This window comes from Cicer arietinum, chromosome 2 (assembly GCF_000331145.2).
Source record: "Cicer arietinum cultivar CDC Frontier isolate Library 1 chromosome 2, Cicar.CDCFrontier_v2.0, whole genome shotgun sequence".
In the NCBI taxonomy this organism is placed as follows: Eukaryota; Viridiplantae; Streptophyta; class Magnoliopsida; order Fabales; family Fabaceae; genus Cicer; species Cicer arietinum.
The window spans coordinates 50,998,294-51,011,435 of record NC_021161.2 but is presented as its reverse complement, the minus strand read 5'-3'; the positions used below and the strand labels follow the sequence as shown (position 1 = coordinate 51,011,435).

At 26.5% G+C, this 13,142-nt stretch overlaps 2 long non-coding RNA genes across 2 annotated transcripts; both read right to left on the bottom strand.

Annotated features, from left to right (window-relative positions):
* Window positions 1-5,128: 5,128 nt before the first annotated feature.
* On the bottom strand, window positions 5,129-5,664 carry LOC105851111 (uncharacterized). The gene is made up of 2 exons (XR_012162081.1): window positions 5,538-5,664; window positions 5,129-5,421 (listed from the first exon to the last, which is right to left on the bottom strand). It is a non-coding gene; the product is annotated as an uncharacterized lncRNA (long non-coding RNA).
* Window positions 5,665-5,914: 250 nt separating this feature from the next.
* Window positions 5,915-6,671, bottom strand: LOC101496055 (uncharacterized). The gene is made up of 3 exons (XR_001143424.3): window positions 6,580-6,671; window positions 6,293-6,385; window positions 5,915-6,006 (listed from the first exon to the last, which is right to left on the bottom strand). It is a non-coding gene; the product is annotated as an uncharacterized lncRNA (long non-coding RNA).
* Between the last annotated feature and the right edge of the window lie 6,471 nt (window positions 6,672-13,142).

Genomic DNA, 13,142 nt, shown 5'->3' with positions numbered 1-13,142 from the left:
TGTTGAATAAATATTTGTCAATAAAAAATGCAAAATATCATAGGACATGTATTTGTCATCAATAAATATTATTAAAAAAAATGCAACAAATATTTTTCATTTTAAAAAAATTAAAAAAATCCCAAACAAATAATACGATAAATATTTTTCAGTAATAAATATAAAAATTAAAGAACAAATATTTGTTGTTGATGCATAAAAAAAATATTTTTTATTGAAAATACTAAAATTCATGGGATAAATATTTATAATTGATGCATAAAAAATATTTTTCAATGATAAATATAAAAAATCATGGGATAAATTATTATGATTGATAAATATTAAAAAAAAAACATTGAACAAATTATTCACGTTGAAACATAGAAAAATATAAATAATTTTTTTTATGACTAATATTTTATAATTGATGATGGAATTTTTCGATGACTTTGGCGTTGGATTATCGAAGATTAACAAATTCAGATATCGAATAACTTTTCTATGGTGCTCGTGTTCAACTAGTGAAGTAGCTTTTGTTAAGCTGCACATATAACGAGGGAATGGTGTTTAAGGAGAAGATGAAAAACCTTTGGTTTTTTCTCATTTTAGTCCTTGGATAAGCAAGTGAAATTTGGTGATTCAAAGTGAGCCACGTTTTCATATGATATGTCAATCTATAAGACAGATCGAGCTTTTTTTTTTATAATTGAAAAATATAAAAGTATAAATAATTTTTCTATTATTTTAATTGTTGTTTGATCAACCTCAATGCATTTGGAAGAGAGTTTATGACCAAGAACAAAGTCTTTTTTAACCATAAAGAAACATTTTTCAGATAAATTTGTGCCAATACATCTCTTCAAAACTCATAATTGTAATTGAAAAAACATAAAGATTAAAAAATTGTGTATCTTTCGTGTTGAAGAAGGACTTCGATTGGTTACCATTCAACCCTCAAAGTTTAGTCCATCGAGTGGGAGGTTGCATTACTAACCATTTAACCTTGCTCGATTCCCTCTCAACCCTTTTTTTGTAGCCTCCACGCGACTCGTTGGTTTCTCATACTCTCTTCTCTCATGTCCATTATGCACTCTCCCTCATCTACGACCAACCTCGTTGTCCGTATCTCAGCTTCTTCGTCTCATTTCGCAGTCGCATCGATCAACCGCCAACGTCACTTCTTGGTATTGGTTCTCACACTATCTCAATATGTTTCTTATATTTTTCAGGTTTTTACTCCTTTTCTCTTCTACTGTTTGTTAATTGTGAATTATTTTAATTTAAGATTGTGAACTAGTAGTGTGTGAATTGTATTTGAGACTTTGTGAATTGTGAACGGTTTTAGTGTGAGAATTGAGATTGTGAACTTTAGTGCGTGAATTGTAACTTTGTGATTGTGAATTGTTTACTATTTTTCTAATTAGTGTAACATGGATAAGGGATTATGAATTTGTGAAGTGTTTTACTTTGTGAATGTGAGTTGTAACCGTGAGAGTTGCGAATTGTATGTCTGAATACGCTATGTAGTTAATTTGTATATTTTTTTTAAGAATGATATAATGTTTAAACATAAGAAAATTGATACATTTTTCAAGATAAAAATTTTAAATAAAGATGAAAATTATGAAGCAAATACATTTTATTTGATTGTATGGAGCACTAAAACTTGTGTGAATTGAAGTTTTAACTTTTTTAACTTATCGACTATGTATAAATTATGTGAAGTTCTAAAAAACTATATAAATTTCAATTATAATATTTTAATTAATATTTGTCGCTTTTTCAATAATTTGTACAAGATTTATCATTAGATGTAAGTCCAATCCACAATAATAAAAATAATAATAAAGACTCAAAATCACACAATTCAAAATTTTAAAGAATAAACAATGTATTTAAGCTTAAAATTTATGAAAATAGTTGAAACCTAATCCAGTTTAATAGAAAGAGTTTATCTATAATCTATTAAATGATTCTTCATTATTTGGTGAAGTGTCTCTCAAGCCAAATGGATGTATGTTTAAAAACTTCAGAAATGATACCAAGGTACATTATTGATTTATGAAGCCCGAGTTCGGATACATCAAATTTGTGAAAGTTAAAAAAATAAAAATTATATATGTTTAGAATACTTATAAAAAAAATGTATCAACCGATCTTCATAAATATATAATTATCATGATTATAATTTTTATAATATATTTTAATTCATATGTTAGAATATAAAAAAAATATCATTAAAAAATTTAAATATTAATTTTATTCAATAGCTAATAATTTAAATGACTATCATTGATTAATATTCATATGGATCGCAGTTTTGTAGATAACAATATTAAAAGACAGTGGCTCATCGCAGTCTTAATAACACACAATCCTCAACATCAAAAGACATTTTGTGAAGACTAAATTCAAACGATTTTAATTGAGAAATTGAGAAGATTAGTAGCATGTGACGTGAAACTACAATCGAGCTTTTACGTTGAATAGAAGTTTTAGATTGAAGCCTCTTATATATATAATGCACCGCATTCAAATAATCAAATTAATCAACTCAATTCACTGCTGACTAAATTAATCAACTCAAACATTTACTTCAACAATCTGCTTCCTTTTCTGAAAATCAATCTCAGCCTACAAATCAAATTTCTCAAATTGTTGGAGTTTCCTCTAATCAACAGAATTCTACTTTATGTAATATCTCTCCAAGCTATTGGATTCTTGACACTGGCGCTACTGACCATGTTACTTGTAATTCTAAAAAATTTATTACTTATCATGAAATTAAACCAATTCATGTTACATTGCCACATGGAAATACTATTAAAGTTACACATTCAAGAACTGTATATTTCACAAATGAATTTAAACTTTTCAATGTTTTATACATTCCTGATTTTACCTTAAACATTATTTCTGTTCAGCAATTAATTACTTCTTTGAATTGTAAATTAACTTTTGTTGACTCTCAATGTGATATTCAGGACCCTACATCCAAGATGATTGGGCATGCTAAGCTTTTGAATGGTTTATACCATCTGCAACAACCTATTAATGATGTCAAACATTATGTGTTGTATTATTTAAATTCTAGATCCTCACATGCTACTTTTGATCTCTGGCATCTTAGATTAGGACACCCTTCTAATAAAGTTCTTACTCATATTTGTAAACATTTTCCATATGTGAATTTCAACTCTAATAAAATTTGTGATTCTTGCTATCTTGCCAAACAATCTAGATTACATTTTCATGCTAGTAATACTATTTCTGATAACGCTTTTGATTTGATTCATATGAATATTTGGGACCCCTGTCTCATTCTTCTATTCATGGTCATAAATATTTTCTAACTATAGTTGATGATTGTACTAGACACACTTGGATTTATCTTATGAAAGCTAAATTTGAAACTCAAAAGTTAATGCATGATTTTGTTGTTTTAATTAAAAATCAGTTTGACAAAGTTATCAAAGTTATTAGGACTGATAATGGCGTTGAGTTCTTATATCCTGAATTTTATGCAAAATTTGGAATTATACATCAAACATCATGTGTTGAAACTCCACAACAAAACTCTATCGTGGAAAGAAAACATAGACATATTTTAAATGTTACTAGATGCTTGCTTTTTTATGCTAATCTTCCAAAAATATTTTGGTCTTTTGCTGTCAAACGTGTCATTTATCTCATTAATAGATTACCATCAACATCCATTGATAATCATAGCCCTTATGAGTTGCTATATAAACACCTCCCTGTTCTTAATGAATTGAAAGTTTTTGGATCTTTTTGCTTTGTTTCTACTTTGCATCAACATAGGACTAAATTAGATCGTAGATCTAGAAAATGTCTATTTCTTGGATATAAATTTGGCACTAAAGGCTTTATTTGTTATGATTTACATACTAGGGAAATTCTAGTTTCTAGACATGTTATTTTTCATGAAAATATTTTTCCATACTTCTCTAGTAATGATTCTTCTAACAGTGATTTATCCTCTTGCGGTGATTTTGGCACTTTTAATTTCCTTCTTGAACCTATAAAACTAGATTTTGTCCATAGTAAATTGAGTAATTCTAATTTGAATGATATTAACGCCATGCCTACTTGTGATGAAAATAATTTTGCACATGAAGAGCCTTTTAAACCACCTAGTATTCACAAATAAACAAGGCCAAAAAATCCTCCTGTTTACCTTCAGAACTATCATTGCAATATTTTAAACACTTTAGGTACTGCTACTAACTCTACAACTGATGTTGTTTTATATCATTTATCTTCTATTTTGTCTTATAAATCTTTTTCTTCTACTCATTTAAAATACATTCATGCCATGACTAGTGCTGTTGAACCCCAAACTTATCATGAAGCCATTAAATCTAAGGATTGAGTCATTGCTATGCAACATGAAATTACTGCTTTAGAATCTAATAACACTTGGGAATTAGTTGACTTGCCTAAAGATAAACATGTCATAGGATGTAGGTGGGTATATAAGATTAAGCATAGGGCTAATGGTACTATTGAAATGCACAAGGCTAGACTTGTTGCTAAATGTTTCACTCAATTAGAAGGTGTTGATTTTCTAGACACTTTTTCTCCTGTGGCCAAATTAACTACTGTTAGATTGCTTCTTGCTTTGGCTGCCACTAATAATTGGTTTTTAAAATAGTTAGATGTTAGTAACGCTTTTCTTCATGGTGACCCTCATGAGGAAGTTTATATGAAACTTCCTCCTGGTTATTTGAGTCATAACAATAATAAAGTTTGTCGTTTAAAAAAATCATTGTATGGTTTAAAACAACCGAGTCGACAATGGTTTGTCAAATTGTCTTTTGCTTTGATATCATTTGGTTTTCAACTTTCAAAACATGATCATTCTTTATTCATTTTCAAGACATTAAAATCTTTTACTATTTTGTTGGTTTACGTAGATGATATTATTATTGCGGGTAATTGTGATTAATATTACATAAAATGATACTAATTAAGAAATTCAAAAGGGAAAAAAATGTACCATTTATAAAATGTAACAAAGATAACTATGACTGTATTACTTAAGATCTACGTTCACCAAATTATTAACAATCTAGTCTATAAAATAAAAGTATTTAAAAGAAATAAAAAAGTGTAGTCAAGCACAAATAAAAATCATATTTATTTATCATTTAGAATAATATCACAATATAATTTTAAGCACGTATGAAAATCATATTTAATAAGTGTTAAGTATTATTAATAACACAATTAAATAGAAATCTTAATTATTACAATAGAAATCATATTTAATTAATATTCTTGAGTTTTGAGTGTTCCTTTTCGAGACGTTCAAACAAACTTCCATCATAAACACTATATGCAGTATCTTTGTGGAGTAAGCCATTCTTATCTTTGGCTATATCATATAATACCTTCCAGTCTAATTCGGCTTGCACCCTGAGCATCAAATTACAACAATTTATTATAAACAATGTGTGATATATTGATCAATAAATAATTAATCATAAATGAAATACTAAAATTTGTTGTTAAAAAAAAAAAAAAAAACTTACCATCCTTGGAAATCCCTAGGTTCTCTATTTGCCTTCAGCATCTCCTTCAATTCATCATTCGTTAAAGCATTTGCATGTTGTTTTGCATGCTTGCTGAAAATTTCTTCAAATTTTGAAGCCACAAACCTAAAATCATGTATGATGTAATTATTATATCTTTTAAAAAGAAATAATAATAATAATAATAATAATAATAATAATAATAATAATAATAATAATAATAATAATAATAATAATAATAATAATAATAATAATAATAAAGATAATAATCAAAATATTCTCTTATGTATTTACATAGAAAACTATGTATTTCATTTTTTTAATTTAAATAAAATTTAAAAATAAATTAATAAGTAAATTAGGAAAATGAGAGAGAAATATACCGGACGAGTTTTTTGGCTAGTAGCGGCATGAATTAAAGCCGCAGCCCTTGTTGATGCTGCAACTCCAAAACCCAACGCTCTAAATCCTATTCATTATTAAACTTTTATATTGTCAATCAATCGTAATAAATTAATAAATAACTGTAAAATTCATGTCATAAATTTTTATATATTTATATTTTATAAAAAAATATATTTTTTAAAATGTTATACAAAATGATTTTAAAATATACTTATAATAGTAGTTTACATGGCGATATATATTCACATATTTAAGTACTTTAAACTTTTAATATTAATTGTGAAATTTAAAAATATAATTAAAAAAATTGTTATAGAAATTAGCTATGGTACGACAAAAAAAAAACTAACCTTCAAAAGTTTCTTTTGGATAAATGATTCCATCGTGGTTCCTATCAAAATATGCAACGTGTTTTTGCAAAACACTGTATCCACTTGAATTATCTGCATATTGTTTGTAAATTAGTTAACATGCCAACAAAGTTTATCATATTTTGGCCATATTGTTTGCAAATTAGTTAACATATGAACAAAGTTTATTATACTTTGTCAAAATAAAATACATTAAATTAATATCAACAAAAGAAATTAAATTAAAAAGAATACGAAAAAAAATAAAGTTAAAGATTTTCACATACTTGCAGGTGCAGTTGCAGTTGCAATAACTATTTGATAGAAGACGTAGAAAAATGAAATAAGTAGTGGGAGACTAACTTGATATGAATTCATTGTTACGTTTGTGGTTATGCTTTAAGATTTTGACAATATATATAGAGAAGAGAAAATTGAATTATTAATTATCATACTTGTTATAATTATGTATAATTCTCAAAAATGCTGATTAATTATCATACTTGTTATAATTATGTTTAATTCTCAAAAGTGATGTTTGATTCTTACTTTTTTTAATTAATCTTTCATACTGTTTCTTTAAACAAATTATTTCTCTATTTGTTTCGAATAAGATTTTTTTCATTATTAGGAAGTATTATTTTTGTTAACACAATAATATGATAATGTTTGTTATATATAATTCCCAAAAGTTGTATTTAACTCTTTCTTTATTTCATTAATCTTGTATAATGTTTTTTCTTTTTTGAAAGAGATTCTTTTTTTGTTATAAAGAAGATTTTTTCTCTATCAGAAAGCATTAATTTTTTTAACAGAATAATTTGATAATATTTGTTATAATATAATTCTAAAAAATTGTATTTTTTCTTTCTTTATTTTATTAATCTTTGATACTGTTCTTTGTTTTTGAAAACAGATTCATTATTTATTTGTTAAAAATAAGATTTTTTCTTTATTAGAAAGCATTAATTTTTTTAACAGAATAATGTGATAAATTATTATGTATAATTTCCAAAAGTTATGTTTTTTTCATTCTTTACTTTATTAATCTTTGATTCTGTTTTTTCTTTTTTGAAACATTAGAAAACATTAACTTGCACGTGCTTTAAGAAAATTTGCAGTCAAAAATACTTTGACAAGACTTTGCAGTCAAAAAAACTTTAACAGGAAATAGAAAAACTTTAATCTCATATTATATATTGACTTAATAAATCTTTTGAGCTAAAAAAACTAGTAGAAAAGTACGCACATTACACGACATAGGTTGTTTGCTATATAAATAATTTTAAATATAAATTATTATTAATATATTTTTTTTTAAAAATATGATTTATAAATTTAGTTTTACGTGGCATCGGTGTTACAAATTAATAAGGGCTACACCATCTTAAAAGAATGTTACATCAACTTTAACACGTTAGTTTCAATTTCATTTAAGAGACCAATATTATATAATTAAAGTTTAAACAAACTCGTGAAATTTTTTAAGGCAGATGGACTAAAATTACGATTATCTCTTTAATATATTAGTTGGTCTCTTATACAATATTTTAACATGTAAAGAGTAAAGTGTGTAGTACAATATGTTAAAATTAGCATTTTACAACGTGTTTTTTACAGCATTTTTTTTTTTATTAAAAACGCTACTGTAAAATTAACAGATCATATAATAGCACTTTTCTGACAAACTTTTTAGCAAAAACGTTGTTGTAGGTCATATAGAGTTATAATGTTTACAACGTTTTTGCTGAAAGCGTTGTTTGTTTTAGGGTTACATAGAGCTCTCACATAATGTTTTCAGCGTTTGTTTACAAGCGCTATAAATTATAGCACTACAACATTATGTTTAAAGCGTTTTGTAAATAAACGTTGTAAAATAGTTCGTATTTGATACAAGTCATTCCCTTTAAATAAATAAAAACATATTTAATACATTATCTCTCTAACCTTACGAACCCTTATCTCTTGTGCGTCGTCTTCTCGCTGAACCCTTTTCTATTGTGCGCCAATTTATACTGAGTGATTGTTGTCTCAGGTACTGTATTTATTAATTTATTGTTGTCACTAAAACTGATAAATTGTTACCTGATAAATCATATAAAATGTTATCTGATAGTAAATGGCATAATCTTGATAAATCATATAAATTGTTATCTAACAAATCAAATAAATTGTTACCTGATAAATCATATAAAATATGTTCTTTCTTAAAATCTATTCGATCTGTTCTGTTTTGAAATAAGACTTGTATGCGTAACCTTGGACATTGGTTTCTATTTTCCAATATTAGACTATATATACTATAGATTGGTATAATGTTATTAGTAGCTTATCATTTATGTAACACTGCATTCATATAGGTTCATATAAAATGGACCGAAATAGATGTCTGTCAATCGATTGTCAAAAGAGTATGAAAATGGAGTGAAGGAGTTTGTTGAGTTTGCAGTAAAATGTGAGATTAAAATGTGAAATTAGAAATGTTTATAAGGTATTGATTGATTTAATTCTTGATAATTGTGTGGTAGTTGATATTTTTCATTATTGTGATGTTGGATGTCGAATGAAATTATGTGCATATATTTGATTAGACGAATTTATGTGATGTGATAATAAAAGATGGATGCATGATATGATATATGTTTACATGAGGATAATGATGATTTTTGATTGATGATAGTGATGTTATAAAATTGTGATGAGTTTATATGATGATCATGATTATGTATGATTAATGATATAAAATTGTGATGAGAATATTGAAGTACCTCATAATTGATAAAATAGTGATGATTCCTAAAGATGACGCTCTTAATGGAGTAGTCTAAGCTAACGGAGGGAGAAAATAAATATTGAGAATTTGTGAAGTGAAGATTATTTTGTCATCATATAGGTAGAGTTTAATAAGCCTAGTAATTACGGGAAAGTACAACTAAATAAGTCTGATCGTCGCAGTCTATTGTTGAGCCTTAAGGCAAGATTGTTAGACCTTGGAGGTATTCGGGTGGGGAATTCCTAGGTGACTTGGAGGTAGCACTCCAAATGTCAAGAGCTACCACGCAACACACATTTACCTCGATTGTCGCATATATGTGTCTCGGGTTGAATTGAGATGATCTATGAGGACATGACCAATTTGAATTGTCTGCCCACCGGGATGGTGGCATAGTATCAAGCCTGCTAACCAAGTACTTCAGATTTAGAATGCTACCAAATTGTGAAGTCGAGTCTAAGCTCATGCATAATATTGCATTTTTGTGTGATTGTTTTGTTGTAATTAATGTGTTTCAAAAATAATATTAATTTGCCTTGGATGATGTGACGGTATATAGATTTTACTTAGTGATTTTGATATTATAATATGATATTATTTCTCTTGAGTATTTTGATATATCTTGATGTATTATGATACGGTCTATTATGATTGTTTGCATGTTCTTCTTATTTTGTATGAAAACCTTATAAGTACTAGTAAGTTTTTAGAATTAAATTAAATAATTATATTTAAATCAAGTTTATTGAAATTGCACTATTTTATAGAAAGAAAAAAGTTTAAATTGTATTTGGTTAATAAACTATATTTAAATTGTTTAAAAGTTTAAATTGTTTAACTCTCTTTTGGTTAATAAACATTTAATTGTTGCATGTCACTAAACACAATGTGGACTCAATCTAGTAAGATCGAAACTTTTCAAAGACAAACAACAACTCTTTTTTCTATAGTATCATAGTTAACCTACTTTTCATTCAAAATTTTGCTAGCATAGTATATTCTATAAAAATATATAGGCTTAATTGTAATTTTAGTCCATTTATTTTTACTGATTCACAAAATTAGTCCTCTTATTTTAAAAGTCGGTAGTTTTGGTATCTCCCTCTGATTTTTAACTAAAAAATAATGACGTGAGATGTTTTAAATAATGTGACATATGATAGGATGATGTAGAATGATGAATACCTATGAAATTGGAATAAAACGTCGTAAAATCTTAGAGTTCAACTTGGGAATTTTTTTATATTTTTAATTTAATTAATGACATATGAATAATTAAAGCATCTAAATGGTTCTATATTATAGAATTGTATGTCACATCATTAAAAATATGTTAAATCGTCATATTTTAGTTCAAAATTATGAAAGAGAGACCAAAATTATCGACTTTTAAAATAGGGGGACCAATTTCATAAATTGGTAATAATAGAGGGACCAAAACTGCAATTACGTCAAATATTTATCATATCTTTATCCCAACTCAGAACCAACAACATAATCACTAACAACACATGAGTTCAAAAGGTAGTTTCCAATTTGGTGAAACTATGATAGAGGCAGAGAAGAGTTTACTTTTTAAAATATTAAAGGATTCCAAACATTCATTATCAAAATCAAACTCTCTCATAAGGAGGTTGTAAAGAGGTTTTGCAATATTTGAGAAGTCTTTTTTTTTTGAAGTGTGGATAAAAAAAATCATCTCCTAAAAACTTCTCACTCTCTTCACATTAATAGGAGGTGGTAATTTTTATATTACTTCGATTGTTGTTTGATCAACCTCAATGTCTTTGGAAAAGAGTTTATGACCAAGAACAAAGTCTTTTTTAACCATAAAGTGGCATTTTCCAAATAAATTTGTGTCAATACATCACTTCAAAACTCATAATTGTAATCGAAAAACAACATTAAGATTAAAAAATTGTGTATCCTCCAACTTTCGTTTTGTTTAAGGACTTCAACTGGTTACCATTCAATCCTCAAAGTTTAGCCCATTGATTGAGAGGTTGCATTAATAACTATTTAACCTTGTTCGATTCTCTCTCAACCCTTTTTATGTGACCTCCACGTGACTCGTCAGTTTCTCATACTCTCTTCTCCCATGTCCATTATCCAATCTCCCTCCTCTGCTGCCAATGCCCCTGCCCATATATCAGCTTCTTTGTCTCATTTCGCAGTCGCATCGATCAGCCGCCAATGTCACCTCTAGGCATTGGTCCTCATACTATCTCAATTTGTTTCTTATATTTTCAGGTTTTTACTCCTTTTCTCTTCTACTATTTGTTAATTGTGAATTGTTTTAGTTTAATATTGTGCACTAGTAGTGTGTGAATTGTATTTGTGACTTTGTGATTTGTGAATGGTTTTAGTGTGGCAATTGAGATTGCAAACTTTATTGTGTGAATTGTGACTTTGTGATTGTAAATTGTTTACTATTTTTCTAATTAGTGTAACATGGATAAGGGATTATGAATTTGTTAAGTATTTTACTTTGTGAACGTGAGTTGTAACCGTGAGAGTTGTGAATTGTTTATCGGAATGAGTTGTGTAGTTAATTTGTGTATTTATTTTTAGGAGTGATATAATGTTTAAACATAAGAAAATTTATCCATTTTTCAAGATAAAAGTTTTCAACAAAGATGACAATTATGAAGCAAATACATTTTATTTGATTGAATTGTATAGAGCTCTAAAACTTGTGTGAATTGTGTGACTTGTGAATATTGTAAAACTTGTATAAAAATTGTAAAACTTGTATAAATTGAAAATCACACAATTCAAAATTTTAAAGGATAAAAAATGTATTTAAGTTTAAAATTTATGAAAATAGTTGGAACCTAATCCAGTTTAATAGAAAGAGTTTATCTATAATCTATTAAATGATTTTTCATTATTTGGTCAAGTGTCTCTCAGCCAAATGGATATATGTTTAAAAACTTCAGAAATGATACCAAGGTACATTATTGATTTATGAAGCCCGAGTTCGGATACATCAAATTTGTGAAAGTTAAAAAAAATTATATACATTTAAAATACTTATGAAAAAGATGTATCGACCATTCTTCATAAATATATAGTTATTATGATCATAATTTTTATAATATATTTTAATTTATATGTTAAAATGTAAAAAAAAAATATCATTAAAAAAATTTAAATATTAATTTTATATAATAGCTAACAATTTAAATGACTATCATTGATTGATATTTATGTGGATCCCAATTTTTTAATATTGTTGTAGTGAAGCACAAATGAAAATCATATTTATTTATCATTTAAAATAATATCACAATATAATTGTAATTACGTATGAAAATCATATTCACTAATTGTTTCTCAATTGTTACAATAAAAATCATATTTAATTATTTTCTTTGGTTTTTGAATGCTCCTTTGCGAGACGTTGAAACAAACTTCCATCAAAAACAGAATATATGATGTCTTTTTGGAGTAAGCCATTTTTATCTTTGCATATATGATATAATATCTTCCATTCTGACAGAGAACCAAGCCTGAGCATCAAATTAAAATAATTTATTATACAAAAAAAGTGTGATATATTGATCAATAAATAATTAACTAACTATATATATGGGTGATTCTAATACACAACATAAATGAAATACTAAAATTTGTTGTTAATTTAATTTTTTTGGTTAATATAAAAAAACTTACGATCCTTTGAAATCCTTAGGATCTTTATTTGTCTTCAGCATCTCCTCCAATTCATCATACGTTAAAGCATTTGGTTGTTGTTTTGCATGCTTGCTGAAAATTTCTTCAAATTTTGAAGCTACAAACCTAAAATTCGTAGTTTAAAAAATTATCCACCATTCACAAATATATAACAAAATATAAATTATTCTTCCAAATACTTTTCTTTAAATTCCTTTAAAATTCAACTCATCAATATACCTTTAGTAATTACATGATTAAATACGTATTATCGCAGATTAAAAAGTGATCACAAATAAATATATTGACTTTAAATTTAATTATTCTCTTTCAAGAATAAAACATAAAAAGAAATAATAATAATAATAATAATAATAATAATAATAATAATAATAATAATAA